We start from the raw sequence: 16,998 nt of genomic DNA on the forward strand, positions 1-16,998 counted from the left end.
GGTAGATCCAACCACTGGTGTGAGTTTTGTTCAGGTTGACAAGGTATGAAAGGGGCACCTATAAAAGAGATGAGGAGTTGCAGAAGTTGCATTAAAGATATTGAATTCAGTATAGGGAATGATTTTTTTTTTTTTTTTTTTTTTGAGGAAGGACACGAGGAAAGCAGTGTTTCATGCAAGTTATTCTGTTAACTATACATAAGAGGGAGTTAAGTTTTCACCACTAGAGACAGGAAGACTGAGAAGGAGACTATGCCATTGAACAGGTACAGAAAGCAACTTCTGGAAATGTCAGATAAAAACAAGACTGTAACTGCCAGGGCCAGACATATTGATCCCAGGGTAACGTGTATCTGTCTCCTGTCTTCTTCTTTCTATTTCCACTTTCCTGGGAGTTGGTACAGCCAGCAGCTGGAGGAGAGGGATCTTTGCTCTCATGCCCTTGGGTGTTCCAATGAGGAAGCCTACAGCCCTGTCTGGGTATCTCAGGAGTTCACTCAAGGCTAGCAGACAAGGACTTCTGAGCCAAATCCATGACAAAGGCCTAGCTGATGTGAAGCAGCCTCTTGGATGCAGAGGCAAAGGGAGGGGAGGGAGGGGAGGCTGTTGAGAGGGCAGCTCAGCTTTCCTCCCACCCATGGTGGCTCTTACACACCCTACACTGATGGTGACCACTCTTCCTTTCTTCCCTTGATTCAGTGTTAATGGTTGGGAATGACTTTGGCTATTTAACTTTACTCCCTCATGCTTCAGTGGTAACAACATCTAGGACATGCATACCTAAGACTTTACTATATTTAAAAGCAATTGCAGAACCATCATAGAGCCTTGTGATATTGTAATTTCATCTGTATGTGTTTTTATTTGCCATTTATTAGGTTGAACCATATGTGACTGATGGCATATTTGAGCATTTGACATACAAAAATAAAAAATAAAACCTTGTAAATTTCACCCAAATATTAAAAACCCACTGTATGTTTAATAAGAGTAGAGGGCAACGTGATAGACTAGTTAAAAACCAGAGCCAAGCTGCCTTTTTTTTCTCCCCCCAGATGGCTTCACCATCTAGTCTTATGTAACTTTTCTGTGTCTTCCTTCCCTCATCCTTAAATGGAGATAGACTGCTTACCTCCTAGGCTCATTGTGAGAATTTAAATGAGCTGTCATATATAAAGCACTTAGAATAGTGCCCAACCTGAAGCAAGTTCTATATAAATATTGACTATTATTACAAGTTAGTCACTGTTATCTCGTTTAATTTTATTATTAAGTATTTCAGGCACACAAATAGGTATAGATAATAGGCAAATTACCATTTATCTGCCCACCTAAAGCATCACTGTTATAATGGAAACCCCATAGAATCCCTTCCCCTATCACATTACCGTCCCTTTGTTCTCTGATGTAACTTCTGTCTTGAATCTGGTGCTTATCATTACCATCAAAGTTTTTATAGTTTTCCTGTATATGTGTATAACGTAAGCTATATACAGTGCCGTTTTACATGTGTCTTAATTTTTATAAGTGGTGTCATGCCATACTTATCCTTCAACTTGCATTTGTTGTTCAGTATTATATTTTTGATATTTATCTATGTGGATTCATGAAGCTCTAATTTATTCATTTTAACTACTGTAAAGTATTCTAATGAAAAGAAGGCGGCACAGTTTATTTAAGCCATTTTCCTTTGGGGTAACATTGAAGTTTCTTCCAAACCTCTGCTATTACAAACTCATTATTTAATTTTGTCAGCCACTTTATATCGGCTGCCATTTCCTGGAGGAAATGGCAAATGTGTTTACATGGCATGATCGAGGGGAAGAGTGATACGCAGTTACTTCAGGTAAGTAGCTAAGGATTTTCTTCAGTGATGGGAAGCCACTGGAGGGTGTTGAGCAGGGCAGTGATTTATTTTTTAATAGATTATTATGGCTACTACCATAATATCCAGGAAGCAAAAATGGATAGCAGGAGGACTGGCTGGGAGTTTATTCCTATAGTTTAAACTAGAGGTGATGGTGACTGAGATCAGGGTAGTGGCAGAGGAAATCCTGGAAGTGAACAGATTCAGCATATATTTAGAAGTTAGACCTACTAAGACTTTCCAACGGATTTGGTAGAGATTACATAAAAGAGAAATCAAGGTTAACTCTCAAATTTTTTTGCCTGAGCAAATGGATGAATGATGATGCTATTTTCTTAAATGGGGAACTTCTCAAGAAGAGATTTGGGGGAAAAACAAATACTGTCCTTCGTTTTGAACATGTTAATTTTGAGATGTCTATTACTTTTTTTTAAAGGATTTTATTTATTTATTCATGAGAGACACACAGAGAGAGGTGGAGACACAGGCAGAGGGAGAAGCCGGCTCCCCGTGGGGAGCCCTATGCGGGACTCAATCCCTGGCTCCCTGGGTCATGACCTGAGCCAAAGGCAACCGCTCAACCTCAACTGCTGAGCCACCCAGGCCTCCCTGAGATCCCTATTAGACCTCCAAGTGGAAACTTTGAATTGGAATTTGGGTATAGGAGTGTGTTTAGGGGGTAAGGATAAACTAAATATGTTAATTTAAAAGTCATTAGCATAATAATGTTTCTTGCCTTGAAATCTCCTGTGTTTTCCTCGAAAGGTGTTGCACTTTTGCATTCTATGTTTAGACCTTCAATCCTGCTGGAATTAATTTTTTTTTTGTATAGTGAAAAAAGAAAAGGATTTCATTTCCCCTCCTGAGGGTGGTCCATTTTGCCCAGCAGCATTTAGTAGACAGTCCTGCCTTTTTTTCCCACTGATCTGAAATGTCAGATACCAAATTTAAATAGCACAGGTCTGTTTCTGGATTCTCTATTCTTTTAAATCTTTTAAATAAAGTTTATTTTGACTCTCCCTATGCAAACACCACGCCGTCTTAATCACCATGTGATGTAGTCAGGGCTTAGTGCAAGAACAGAAACAACTCTAGATATTCCAAGCAGAAAGGAATTTACTACATCAAATTAAAGGAATTTGATGCTTACAAAATTGTTGGAAGGGCTGAAAGAAGTCAAAAGGTGCCACTAAACTCATTAGTGGGAGAACATACCGCCGCGGTTGACCTGGATCAACAGGCCGGGAAGCGGTGCCCCCACCTCGGAGCTGCCAACACGGCTTCTGTATGCCCCAGAGCTTCTGTGGAAAGGCTGTAGTTGCTGTTTGTAACTTCTTTAGTCAACTATCCATTTCTTTAATTTGCTTTGTCCTCAGTCAGCATCTGGCTGGTTCTGGTTCCTGGTGGAGAGACCCCATCTTTATTCCTGAAGGAGCTAGCCTGTAATGGTCCTGCCTGCCTTGAGGTGCTCTAATCTTCCATTAGCCTCACCTCAGTCCTGGAGGTGTGAGGCACCCCAGAGACTCTCCTGGGTTTTAAGCACACTCCTCCTTGCCCTTCTTGTAAGGCCACAACTCTCTTTCACCCCAGCTGGTACAGGAAACTCCTTTGCTTCAGTTCGGTGGCATGAAGAATACAAAATGGTCTGGAAGCTGTGAACCTCTCGTGGGAATGTATTTATACCTCTAAACCAGCAGAACCCAAAGTTAAAGGAATGGGGGGTAAGAAAAATGCTCAAGGAGGTCATCATGTCTTAACAGAGGAGTCAGCGTCGTATACACTTCTTGGTGCCCAGATCCATATATGTTGGCTATGGGGAAAATATCTCCACATATGGCTCACCCAATCGCTCTGGTAAGATAGCACTCTAACCCCAGAAAGTATTGTCTCCCAGTGGCTCTGCAGTCGAGTCTTCATCAGGCCATCCTATGAGTCCCTAAAGTCAGCCGCCCCTGGATGATGGAGCATCCGGGAAGACTACTGACTCCCCTGAGCATAAACCCACTGCCTCACTTCTTCAGCTGCAAACTTTGGATGGGAAAAATATAATGTGGGCCAGCATCCTAGTGAATAAGGCGTTCGGTAAGTTCGTGGATAATGGTGCTGACAGAAGCACTGTGGGCAGAGAGGGCAGACCTATATCCGGAAAAAGTATCCATCCCAGTGAGGACAAAACACCGCGTCTTCCACGATGGGACAGATCCACTCTTACCACGGTGCCTTCTCTGGCTCCCTCGGTGCAGCCCCATAGGGCTCGCTATCGTCTGATCTGGGCTGTTGGCAGGTATCTTTAGGTGTAATGTAGCCAGATCTGCCTTGGCGAGGGAAAAGTCTGTTTTGTTGAGTAATATCCAACCTTGCTCTCAGTATTAATGAGCCCTTTTAGCAAGCCCTGGGTGGCGTGATAAAGAAGCTGACTGACATTTACCGGGTCATCTTGTCCACCTGGTTATTGAGCCCTGTCAGTGCCCTTTGGTGAGTGAGCATTTACCAGCTTGTACTTTTGTTGATAATCCCTATTCTATCTTTGTTTCTAATTTTTACTTTTACAATTATTATTTCTTTCCATCTTCTTTGGTGGGGGGACTTGGCTGTGACATTCTTTTCGTAACTCAGCTCTTTGTTTTTCTTTTTTCTTTTATAATGTATTAAGGCGATAAGCCCCTCTCTGATGCTGTTTTAGCTGTATCCCACATATTTTGTGTATTTTCTTTATTGTTCACTCTAAATATTATCTAATTTCCATTATTAGTTATGCTTTGAAATTTGTTCTTAAATTACTAACTATATGGGACTTTATCTTCTAGTTATTGCTATCTAATTTAATTGCTTATGTTTAGAGAAATGTTGGTCTGTTTATTTGTTGAGATTTGTTTTGTGGCCCAGTGTATGATCAAATTTGAAATGTTCTGTACACTTTTTTTTTTAAGAGAGGGAAGTGGGGGGCGGGGAGAGAGGATACTAAGTAGGCTGTAAGCCCAGTGTGGAGCCTAACACGAGGCTCAGTCTCACAACCCTGAGATCATGACCTGACCCAAAATCAAGAGTCAGACGCTTAACTGACTGAGTTACCCAAGTGCCCAAAATATTTTGTGCCTTCTTAAGGCAAATGAGTATTCCCTAATTACTGCATATGTATATCCATTAGCTCATGCCTGTTAATTGTGCTATTAAAATCTCCTGTCTTTACTAATTTTTGTTTGCCAACTTATCACTTATTTGAGGGTTATGACTTTTTAATCTCCAACTTATAATAATTCATAATTTCTTTTTATAGCTTTGTGTTATGTATGTGAAGTGATTACATAAAAATAAGGAGTTGCTGTGTCTTCCTGGTGAACTCTTACTTTTATGATTATGTAGTGACTACTTTTTTATCTAAAGTTTATTTTTAAAAAATAAATGAACTTTTTTTTTAAAGATTTTATTTATTTATTCATGAGAGACATCGAGGGAGAGGCAGAGACACAGGCAGAGGGAGAAGCAGGCTCCATGCAGGGAGCCCGATGTGGGACTCGATCCCGGGACCCCAAGGTCACAACTTGAGCCGAAGGCAGATGCTCAACCACTGAGCCACCCAGGTGCCCTAAAGTTTATTTTTTATTGTGGTACAATATATATAAGCATAAAATTTACCATAACAATTCAGTGTCATTAAACATGTTCACACAGTTGTGCAACCATTACCTCTATCCATCTCTAAAACTTTCGATCACCCCAATTAAAACCGTACCCATTAACCAATAACTCCATTATCCTCTCTCACCAACCCATGGTAACCACTATTCTGTATGTATGTACGTAGGGTCACACCCAGTATGGAGCCCAATGTAGGGCTTGAACTCACTACCCTGAGATCAAGGATCAAGTGCTTACCTGACCCAGGCAATCAGGCACCCCTATGTACCTTAAAGTCTGTTTTGTCTCGTAGTAACAGAGCAATGCCAGCTTATTTGGTATCTTTTTCTATTCTTTTACTTTCAAGCATTCTATGTCATTATGACATAATAGCACATAACTAAATTTTTATTTTTTAACTTTTTAAAGATTTTTTATTTACCGTATTCATGAGACAGAGAGAGAGAGAGAGAAGCAGGCTCCATGCAGGAAGCCCGATGTGGGGCTCGATCCCAAGACCCCAGGATCTCAGCCTGGGCCGAAGGCAGGCACTCAACCGCTGAGCCACCCAGGTGTCCCTAAATTTTTAAATCCAGTCTGACAATACAGTCTTGTAACTGGTGACTTTAGAATTTTTAGAATTTTATAATTTTACAATTACTCAGTTTGCTGATAATTTTTCTTTCTTATGTACTATCTTATTTTGTACTTCTATTTCTTCCATGTATCTGTCTTCCTACCTTCTATTTCCCTGATTCTTTCTTGTTTAAAATCCCTAGAGAGATATCTTTTGAATCCTGAACACTGACCAATACAATGACTAATGCACATCATGTAATCTAAGATGATATCACAGGTAAGAAACACCATTATTTTATTGACACTAAGAAAGCCACTGCTGCAATTAAACTAAGACAAATGCTTTCCTGACACCTAGCAATTTTCCCTACCCATTTAAAGAAATTTATAAGAAAAAAAAAAGCATAAGGGAAATAAATGAGTTAGGGTACTTCTAATACTTCTGCACTTCAGAATCCATCTCTTTTAAATTCCCTGCTTTTCCACACAATGGCATCTTCTATGACACCAAGAGCATTAGTAATGTAGCATTTCACAACAACAGTGCTCCCTATTGTCTCCAGGATTTGTTCAAAGTCACTGTCATCCATTCTGCAAATTTTGATGCATACAAACAGGCAATGACAACTACATCAAGAAGGTTGCCTACCCAGCAGTTATTGCAGGGAATATCCTGATTTCAGAGATGCTAAAATGTGAACAAAGTACGTCTTAGAATTGATGAAATGTGGTGTGTTTTTCATATCTAAAAATTCTCCTATGCTCTTTTTCAAATTTGTTTGTTCTTTTTTTTGTTGTTGTTCTTTTTTAAACTAGTATTTTTTCCCTTATTTAAAAAAAAATCTTCCTTTGTATCTTTGATCACATAAGTGTACTTTATTATCTGGATCTGATCACATATTATCTTAAGTTCTGAATAGTCCAATTCTACTATTTGGTGTGTCTGCTGACATTTGTTCTCTTGGATAGTTTCTTTACACCTCTGTAATTTTTTTTTTTCACCTCTGTAATTTTGATTTATGAGCTTATCTTGAGCAAGACATTATCTGTGGGAATTCTGTGTTGCCTAGTTGAGGTTGTTTCCTTTCAGAGAGGTTTTATATGTTTGCTTCTGCCAGGCAATAAACTCTGGCATCATTTTTATTTTTTATTTTATTTATTTATTTATTTTTTTATTTTTATTTTTTTTTCTGGCATCATTTTTAATATTAATTTCTCAGCTAAAGAATCCCCACACTAAAAAAAAAAAAAAAAAAAAAAAAAAAGAATCCCTACACTATGCATATCATATAAATTTGAACCCCAAACTGGCATAAAGGGAGGCAAAAAAATCTTATAGGAGAATGTGTTTTGATATGTTTGAATTATTTTCCAGAACCCTGACCAAGACAGACTTCTTTGTCCTCTCCCTTTACCAATGGACAGATTTTTCCCCCCTTATTCTTCCTTTTTATTTGGGCCCAATTTTGATTCCTATTTCTATATGACCATTAAAACCCAACCCTTTGGGACACCTGGGTGCCTCAGCAGTTGAACATCTACCTTCGGAGATCCCAGAGTCCTGGGATCGAGTCCCACATTGGGCTCCCTGTGAGGAACCTGCTTCTCCCTCTGCCTGTGTCTCTGCCTCTCTCTGTGTCTCTCATGAATAAATTTTTTTTTTAAGTGAGGAGATGTATTGACTGAAGAAACAGAATGGAATACAAATTACCTACTCCAGTTAAAAATATCACATTGGAAGGAATAAAGAAACCAATCTAAAGTTTGTAATCATGTACCTGGGTGGCTCAGATCATGATCTCAGGGTCCTAGAATCAAGCCCCATGTCAGGAAACCTACTTCTCCTTCTGCCTCTGCCTGTCACTCCCCCCATACTTGTGTGCTCTCTCTCTCTCTCTCTCTCTCTGTCAAATAAATGAATAAAATCTTTTAAAAAATAAAATAAGGGGGGGTGCCTGGGTGGCTCAGTCCATTGAGCAACTGCCTTCCACTCGGATCATGATCCCAGGGTCCTGGGATCCAGCCCAGTATCAGGTTCCCTGCTTGGTGGGGAGCCTGCTTCTTCCTCTGCCTGCCACTCCCCCTGCTTGTGCTCTCTCTCTGTCAAATAAATAAATCTTAAAAAATAAAAAAATAAAGATAAAATAAAGTTTGTATTAATGGGGTGCCTGGCTGCCTCAGTCCATGGAGCATGCGGCTTTTGTTCTTGAGGTTGTGGGTTAGAGCCCCACATTGGGTGTAGTGGTTATTTAAAAATAAAATATTGAAAAAAATAAAATAAAAATTGTATTCATGTAGTTATAACATTTAAAAATTATTCTGATTAATGTTGAGTCTTCAAACAAAACAAAACAAAACCTTTGGTTAACAAAATCAATAACCACTCTCAAAAACACTGTAAGGCATATCCAGGATCAGCTCTCACATTTACTATTCAGGTTTTTCAGCTCTTATTTTTGTCCCCTTAAGAGATTGTTCTCTTTCTATCAAACTTAGTTATATATGTAAAAGAATATTTTAGGGGCACCTGAGTGGCTCAGCGTTTGAGCGTCTGCCTTTGGATCAGGTCATGATCCCAGGATCCTGGGATCAAGTTCCACATCAGGCTCTCCAGAGAGGGCCCGCTTCTCCCTCTGCCTATGTCTCTGCCTCTCTCTGTGTGTCTCTCATGAATAAACAAATAAAATCTTAAAAAAAAAAAAAAAAAAACGAAAGAAAGAAAAGAAAAGAATATTTTAGGGGTGACTGACTGGCTCAGTCTATAGAGCATGGGACTCTTGATCTCCCCCATGTTGGGAGAGAGCCTGGGCTCCATGTTGGATATGGAGATTACTTAAAAATAAAAATATTAAAATAAATAAATAAAAGAATATTTTATATTTTATCCAATATTTTTAGGTGGGTTTGAAAAAATCATTTCTCTTTTTTTCTAAAAAAAAGATTTTATTTATTTAGTTGAGAGAAAGAGTGCACATGAGTGGGGCAGGGGTGTGGTGCAGAGGGCAAGGGAGATGCAGATTCCCTGCTAAATGCAGAGCTGGGGATCCCTGGGTGGCGCAGTGGTTTAGCGCCTGCCTTTGGCCTGGGGCGCGATCCTGGAGACCCAGGATCGAATCCCACGTCAGGCTCCCGGTGCATGGAGCCTGCTTCTCCCTCTGCCTGTGTCTCTGCCTCTCTCTCTCTCTCTCTCTCTCTCTCTCTCTGTGACTAAATAATAAATAAATAAAAATTTAAAAATAAATAAATAAATAAATAAATAAATAAATAAATAAATAAAATAAATGCAGAGCTGACCTGGGGCTCCACGTGGGGCTCCACACCAGCCTCTATCCCAGGGCCCTGAGATCATGACCTGAGCAGAAGTCAAACACAAACTGAGCCATCCAAGTGCTCCTCTAGGTGCTTTATAATAAATCATTCTTAATGCTAAAATCAAAAGTCCATCTCATCAATATGTACTAAAAAATTTCCATTTAACAAGAGAGAAAATTAAGGCTCAAAGAGGTTAATCATTTTCCTAAGTTCACAGAGATAACAAGTGGTAGAACCAAATTTCAGTCAAGTTTTTTTGTTTCCAAACCCATGCCGTTCCCACTGAACCACAGTTAGGCAGCCTTGTTTTCAATCTCCTGATACTACAGTGACATTCTCATATTTACAGCTAATTGAATCATTACATTCTTATCTATTATAGCTGAAGATTTGAGTTATTTGTACTTTATAAAAATGCCACAATGGAACTTTGATGAATTTCTGAATATTCTATTTTTTTTTAAAAAGATTTTATTTATTTACTCATGAGAGACACAGAGAGAGAGAGGCAGAGACACAGGCAGAGGGAGAAGCAGGCTCCATGCAGGGAGCCCAATGCAGAACTCGATCCCGGGACTCCAGGATCACGCCCTGGGCCGAAGGCAGGCGCTCAACCGCTGAGCCATCCAGGCATCCCTGAATATTCTATTAAAAAAAAAAATAGACTTCTGGGCTTGGAATATACTTAAAAAGAGCGTCTTGTCCATCCTTTGCTTCCAGACAGAAACACCCTCCAACTATTACTCACAATATTTGCTAGATGATAATTTCCCGGGATTCAAGGTGCTATAGAAGACAAACTATAAATTCTTTTAGTAAAACTCGGGCTTAGCAAGTCTCCTGGCAGGGTTTTTCTTCCTTAAGTCTTCCTTAAGTCTTCTCTCTAGTATCTTCGTCATTCCTGTTCACTAGGGAGAAACTAAAGAGCTTTCCTTGTCCTCTATAAATAGCATCATTGCCCCTCCCCACTTCTGAGTAATCACAAGCCCCTCTGGAACCACTGCTACTTTAAGCTTTCCCTTCTTTCTTCCTTTTTGGTCATGAATTTTTTTTCTTGGCTGTAACTCCTGGTGAGTTATCTACCCTTAATGATGCTGACATGCAGGGTCCAGATAAAGTGCTATATAAATGCTAAGTAATCACAGCCAGGCTTGGCTTTGTGATACAGGTTATCTCAGGCTGTTGTGTTATGGGATCAGCTCCTTGTTGACATTCAGGATGAAGTTTACCAGCTGTAGATTTTTTTTTTCCCCAATGAAACAGTTTTGTAAGTACTGGTGCTCTACTAGGAGCCTTCAAAACAGAGCCTGCTATTATTTGCCTGTCTGTCTGTTCTTCAACATGTACACATACGTGGCACATTAAGGTATACTGGTATACTAATAAACTTTCAGAACATGGCTGCTCCAGGACATGGGAGCAAATCCTATATGCTGGGTATTGAGGGTGAAGGCAGAGAGAGATCGGAGAGAAGAAGGATTATAGTGGAGATGGGCACTCATCCATAACACAAAGACTGGATCTGCTTAAAATGTTAAAAAGAATTCTTTTGACTACCCAATGCCAAATGACCAGGGTGACTGATTTTTTTTTTTCATTGACTTGGCTAAATCATCTCATTTTTTTGACATTGTGTAACTCTGTAATCAAATCAAAGAACCCATTTCCAACATTTGTGTAGAACAAGTGACTATAGACCTGTTCATGCTCAGGTTTATTGTCTGTATGACACCAACCAGCTTTGGAAAGTTGAAAATTTAAGTCAAAGTCAATTTCAGTCTTTACAATGTCAGAAAAAAAGAAAATATATTTGGAATTTTGTCATTAGAGAACAGAACTGAAAAGTTGTTTGGGCATTTTGTAGTCAACTGTGGTTATCTTCTAATTCATTCTCCACCCAACATTCTAGGCACTTAAAAAAGATTGTGTGTGTGTGTGTGTGTGTGTGTGTGTGAATATAATATGCAATATTCTAAGACTACAGTAGAAGGAATCTTAGATTTTTTAAAAGATTTTATTTATTCGTTCATTCGAGACACAGAAAGAGAGAGAGAGGCAGAGACACAGGCAGAGGGAGAAGCAGGCTCCATGCAGGGAGCCCGACGTGGGACTTGATCCTGAGACTCCAGGATCAGGCCCTGGGCTGAAGGTGGTGCTAAACCGCTGGGCCACCTGGGCTGCCCGGAATCTTAGATTTTGTAAACATTTTTCACATTTAATAGGTGAAAAAACAGAGTCAGAGAGAAAATGACTTACCAAAGGTTATTCTGCTATTAAGAGACAGATGTGGACTAATAGTCATATCCTTTGACTCCTGCAGGATTTAGTGCAGTTGTCTCTCCAGTACCATGCTAGTGCGGGGTAGATATTGGACTAATTTCCTGTAATTCTTTCAGAAAAAGGTTATTATATGGCTTGAAGTCATTGGTTAGCTGTTCCTGTTTCTTATAGACAAAAATAGGATGATTTAAACACTATCTTAGGGATCCCTGTGTGGCGCAGCGGTTTAGCGCCTGCCTTTGGCCCAGGGCGCAACCCTGGAGACCCGGGATCGAATCCTACGTTGGGCTCCCAGTGCATGGAGCCTACTTCTCCCTATGCCTATGTCTCTGCCTCTCTCTCTCTGTGTGACTATCATAAATAAATAAAAATTAAAAATTAAAAATAAATAAAAAATAAACACTATCTTAGGTCTACTGTTCTCTTAGTCTTTTTTATAGTATGCCTGCGAAATGAATAGCAGTCACTCAACAGCACTTGTGTCTTTATCCATATCTGAAATGGCATATCTTTTTGTATATGTGCATTTCTAATATGTAAATCAATGTCATTCAACATTTCTCTGTGTGTATGCGTAGGTGTGTATGGGGCAGAGGGGCTAGTGCTACACTTTCCTCCATGGGATGTGTACTGCTCAGAGCTTATCCATCTGTCCACCTACTAATCTGATGTCTAATGTCTATTGTTGGTGGCTGTCCTGCATACTATTCTAAAATGTTCAATGGGATCCCGGGGGGGCTCAGTGGTTGAGCATCTGCCTTCAGCCCAGGGCGTGATCCTGGAGTCCGGGACCGAGTCCCACATCGGGCTCCCTGCATGGAGCCTGCTTCTCCCTCTGCCTGTGTCTCTGCCTCTCTCTCTCTATGTGTGTTTCTCTCAAGAATAAATAAATAAAATCTTTCAAAAAATAAAGAGTTCAAGAAGAAACACAATCAGAACACATAAAGACATGTCTATGCAGCCTTAAACACACACACATAGGCACACGCCACGGACACATGGAGAGGCACGTGCCACAACACCATCCCTGGCTCTTTCCTGGATTCTCTTGTGATAGCTGGCAGATATTATTGCCACTTCAGACTGGTACCAATGAGGCAACCTGCTTTTTCTGTGTTTGCGTCATACAACTGACCAGAGATGACTGCATCACCCTCATTTGCTTAGATTTTGCCTCTTTTCTAAAAGATAGGTAGAGAAAAAGCCTCCTCCCTTGTCAAGAATTTTGTCACAGACACCTTTCCCCAGAAATTCATGTTTGCTTCATCTTCTCCTGCTAGCTTTGTAATTCATCTGCTTCCCAGCCTTTTCTCCCATGACTCCCTGATGCACAATTTCTCCACCAACACATGCCTTATCTTCTCCAGGCTCTAAACTGCACAAGCCATTGCTCAACATGGGACATAAGTTTCTTCCTACTTCTGCCCTCAACTGCACTTCATTCTCCTTCCCAACTCTGAGCCATCTCCTCTCCTTGGGGATCACTCTCTTTTCTGATTCCTCCTGCACCCACCCCCCCACCCCCAGCAGCCCCTACTCCTCCTCCCCTGAAGGGATGTCCCTCTCCTCTCTTGTCTCTCAGTCTTCTCACCTTTCTTTCTGGGTCTGGAGTCTCTGTCCCATCTCCCTCCACAGATGGGACAGACTCCCCACAGGCAGGGATTGGCCTGATGTCTTGTTCTGTGGTGGCCCCCTCCCCCCTGCAGGAAGTACCTTCTTCCTGAGAAGGTGTTTATTGACAGACGGGCTGGAGTAAAAGCTCAGCCTTGATACTGCTCCTATCTCTTTTCTTAATTAATTTGATGTGTTTGGCATCAGCTCTGCTGCTAGAGGGGTATTTTCTAGAAGGCAGAGGAGTGTCGGAGGCCTTGCTCCTGTTCTTTCCCTTCCCAAATAGACTAGTATTTCAACCTGACAGCTCCCAGCCGGTCCTCTGGCTATGGAGCATTGAGTGTTTATTTTCCTGATGTTTTTATTCCAAAGTCTTTGCCAGGGTCATGTTGTTGAAGTCTGCCAAATGACAGCAGTCCCTGACCCTGCTACTGAATTTGACACATTTTACAGGTACAGCTGTTGTCAGAAAATTATAGAAGCCAAAGGCAAAAAAAAAAAAAAGAAAAGAAAAGAAAAGAAAAGAAAAAAAGAAAAAAAAGAAAAAGAAAAAAGAAAAAAGAGAGGAAGGTAGCTTTGAGAGGTCATCTTGGACATGCCCCTGTCTCTGGCCTAGCTCCATACATTTTTGCTCAGATCTGGTATTCAGAGGGCAATAGATGTCAGACCCTTCAATTCTCATTCCATTATATAACAGGCCTCACTGTCACCTTCATTATATGGAACCACAAGCTCTCCTTTCTAATGTCAGACCTTTCCTACTTCAACTGCTCCTAGAAAGTGGATGATGGTGAGCATAACCTGCTGTACACTTGAAAAACTGAGGTAGAAGATGGGACATAATCCAAAGAAAGTGGGCCAAGCAATCACTCATGATGAATAATTCAATATTTAACACAATCTATGTTATCTGCAAAGACCAGGGTAATTTCCAGACTGATTTAGCTGTTAACTAAATGTAGACATCCCCAACCCTTCCTAGATCACAATGGTAAGCAGATTTCCGAGTTTAGATTAGTCTCACCCACAGACTTCAATGCTTTTTGTCTACCCACATCCCAATCTACAGCCCTTCTCCCAACTCAGGCTTACATAGTGCTGGTGCCAGCCAATAGCACACACACTTACCACAGGCCTATGTAATGCCAGGCGACTGGTTGTAAGCAGGAGGAAATTGTCATCCAGTTAATCCAACCACTTGCCTCCATATATCTAGATGTTTGGAACTGACCAAATGAAGGAATAACCCCTTGAGGTTATCTATCAGCTGGTAGATAGCCCTAAAATTTTGTAGTCTAGCAGTGTCCATGGACAAAGTTAGCTGCATCATTAATACTTCTTTTCTCCATTTGGCATGCTGTGGCTGGATGGGTTTTCTCCTCACCTGGTGACCCCAAAGCTGGCCTGTGTGGCTTGGCAGTGGTAATAAAGAGAGATGCCAGTATCTCAAAAGTGCCAAAGAGTCTGGCAGGCATCCTAGTATCAGACAGCTGCTGTCCTTTCCATAAAAGAAGAAGCAGAAGGCAAAACAGAACTGCAGGAAGGAGATTGCCCAGTTCCTAGTGTTGAAAGGGGCCAAAAAATGCAAATATATTTCTTGAGGGTGAGTCTAGTTACATGTATCATGGGAAGATGATGGAAGCTGGGGGGAGGGGGATTTTGAGCCAATTCAAAGCGATATATCCTCATTACCTTTGGAGAAAATGCTTCATACCTTTGCAAGGGACCAAATGGAGCCATTTCTACAGTCTAGTGAAGCAAACAGTGATTCTGTATTTAGATATGGAAATGTATGAAACCAAATAATTCTGAAAATCCACTTAAAATCCTAGATCATCTAGATCTACACTCTCTTGTTTATATGTCAGATTAAGTAATTGCTGAAGTTCTTCTTCATTTGGTGATATAGTTTCCACTACAGTTGCCCTGTTATAATTGGTTTATCTCCACAATTCCAACTCACAAAAACATTGCTTGAGCCCATCCCCTACTCCCTCCATCTCTCCAACTGCTATTAGGTCTGAAACAGCAGCTGAGGATAAAGGAAGAGAAACAGGTTAAGAAATAGAGAAGTTTGGGCAGCCCCGGTGGCCCAGCGGTTTAGCATCGCCTTCAGCCCAGGGTGTGATCCTGGAGACCCAGGATCGAGTCCCATGTCGGCCTCCCTGCATGGAGCCTGCTTCTCTCTCTGCCTCTTTGTCTCTCTGTCTCTCTGTCTCTGTCTCTGTCTTTCTCTCTGTGTGTGTGTGTGTCTGTCGTGAATAAATAAAATCTTAAAAAAAAATAGAGAAGGTTGGGGCGCCTGGGTGGCTCAGTTAGTTGAGAGTGTAACTTCAGTTCAGCTCTTGATCTCGGGTCCTGGAATCCAGATCCATCTGGGCTCCATGCTCAGTAAATAATACTTTTTTTAAATGAAAGAAATAGGAAAGCAAGAGGCACCTGGTTGGCTCAGTCGGTACACCATGTGACTCTTGGCCTCTGGGCTATGAGTTTGAGCCCTGAGCTAGGTGTAGAGATTATTTAAAAATAAAAATTTTTGGAAAAAAAAAAAGAGAAACAGAGGAGCCCAAATCACCCCTTTCCCCCCACTCTACAGGCATCTGGGCTGAAGCAAACTGGAGTTAGGGAGGGGAGATTTCACATTAAATCAAACTCAGAATCTTGAAGACACATTGGACTGGACATTCTAACTACGGATTTGAAATTGTGTATGTGACTTGAAGTGGTTACAGGACTATCTGTTACCTAAGAGCGAGCAGAAAAGTCTTGGGGCCGCCTAGGGTTTTAATCCAAGGGTCAAAAAGATTACCTAGCATCCACTGACATATATAAAGGGTGATGGAAGATAAAAATCAAGTTGCATTTTGTCTGTTAAAGGGTCTGTTATTTAAGAATGGGCTGGGTGGCAATAATACACTCCAAAATGCACAGTGGCTCAGACACAATAGAACGTTATTTATCCCTTAGGTACAGTCCTAGGCAAATGCTTCTTGTCAGTGGAAAGCTCTTCTCTACATCTGATTCAGGGGTCCAGGCTCTTCCTCTGTGAGTGTCCACTATTCCCTAGAGCCTAGAGGCTGGCATTCAAACTAAAGAAGGAGACAGAGAGCTGGGAGAGGGGGATGGGGACACATCCACTTGTTAAAAGCTTTGGCCAGGAAATGGCATATACATTCCATTGACTAGAACTCAGTCACATGACCACATCAAACTGCAAAGAAAGCTGGGGAATGTAGTCCAGCGGTGAACCTAGGCGAAGAACTCAGATTTGGAGCAGTTGCTAGAGAGACCCACTTAGAAAAGCCTCATGGAGAACCAATGGTTCAACCGCAACTGTGAGAATACTTTTTTCTTCAAAAGGAAGATAGATCATAAAAAAAAAAAAAAGGAAGATCATCACTCCCCAAAGAGGCTTTTCTTAGTGTGTCTTGATGAATGGGGGAGAGTAAAGAAGGAATGGGGGGGAAATTGAGAGGACTGTCTTGAAAGAACAGAAGTAACCACAAGCAGGGTCATGAAGATGGACGAGGCTGGTGTACCTTGCCTACTGAGACCTTCCACTTGCAACAGACTAGTTCCATCCCCCGCCCACTCGTGGAACTTCCGGCCTCTTGAGTAATGAAAAGATGCCCCTGAAACCCCTAGATCTCGAGGAGCCTGGAAATAGTCTTTTTAAAAGAAAAAAAAAAAAAAAAAAAACAATACCACCCTTTTCGCTACCGAAAAGAATC

Source organism: Canis lupus, chromosome 27, assembly GCF_011100685.1.
Source record: "Canis lupus familiaris isolate Mischka breed German Shepherd chromosome 27, alternate assembly UU_Cfam_GSD_1.0, whole genome shotgun sequence".
Classification (NCBI taxonomy): domain Eukaryota; kingdom Metazoa; phylum Chordata; class Mammalia; order Carnivora; family Canidae; genus Canis; species Canis lupus.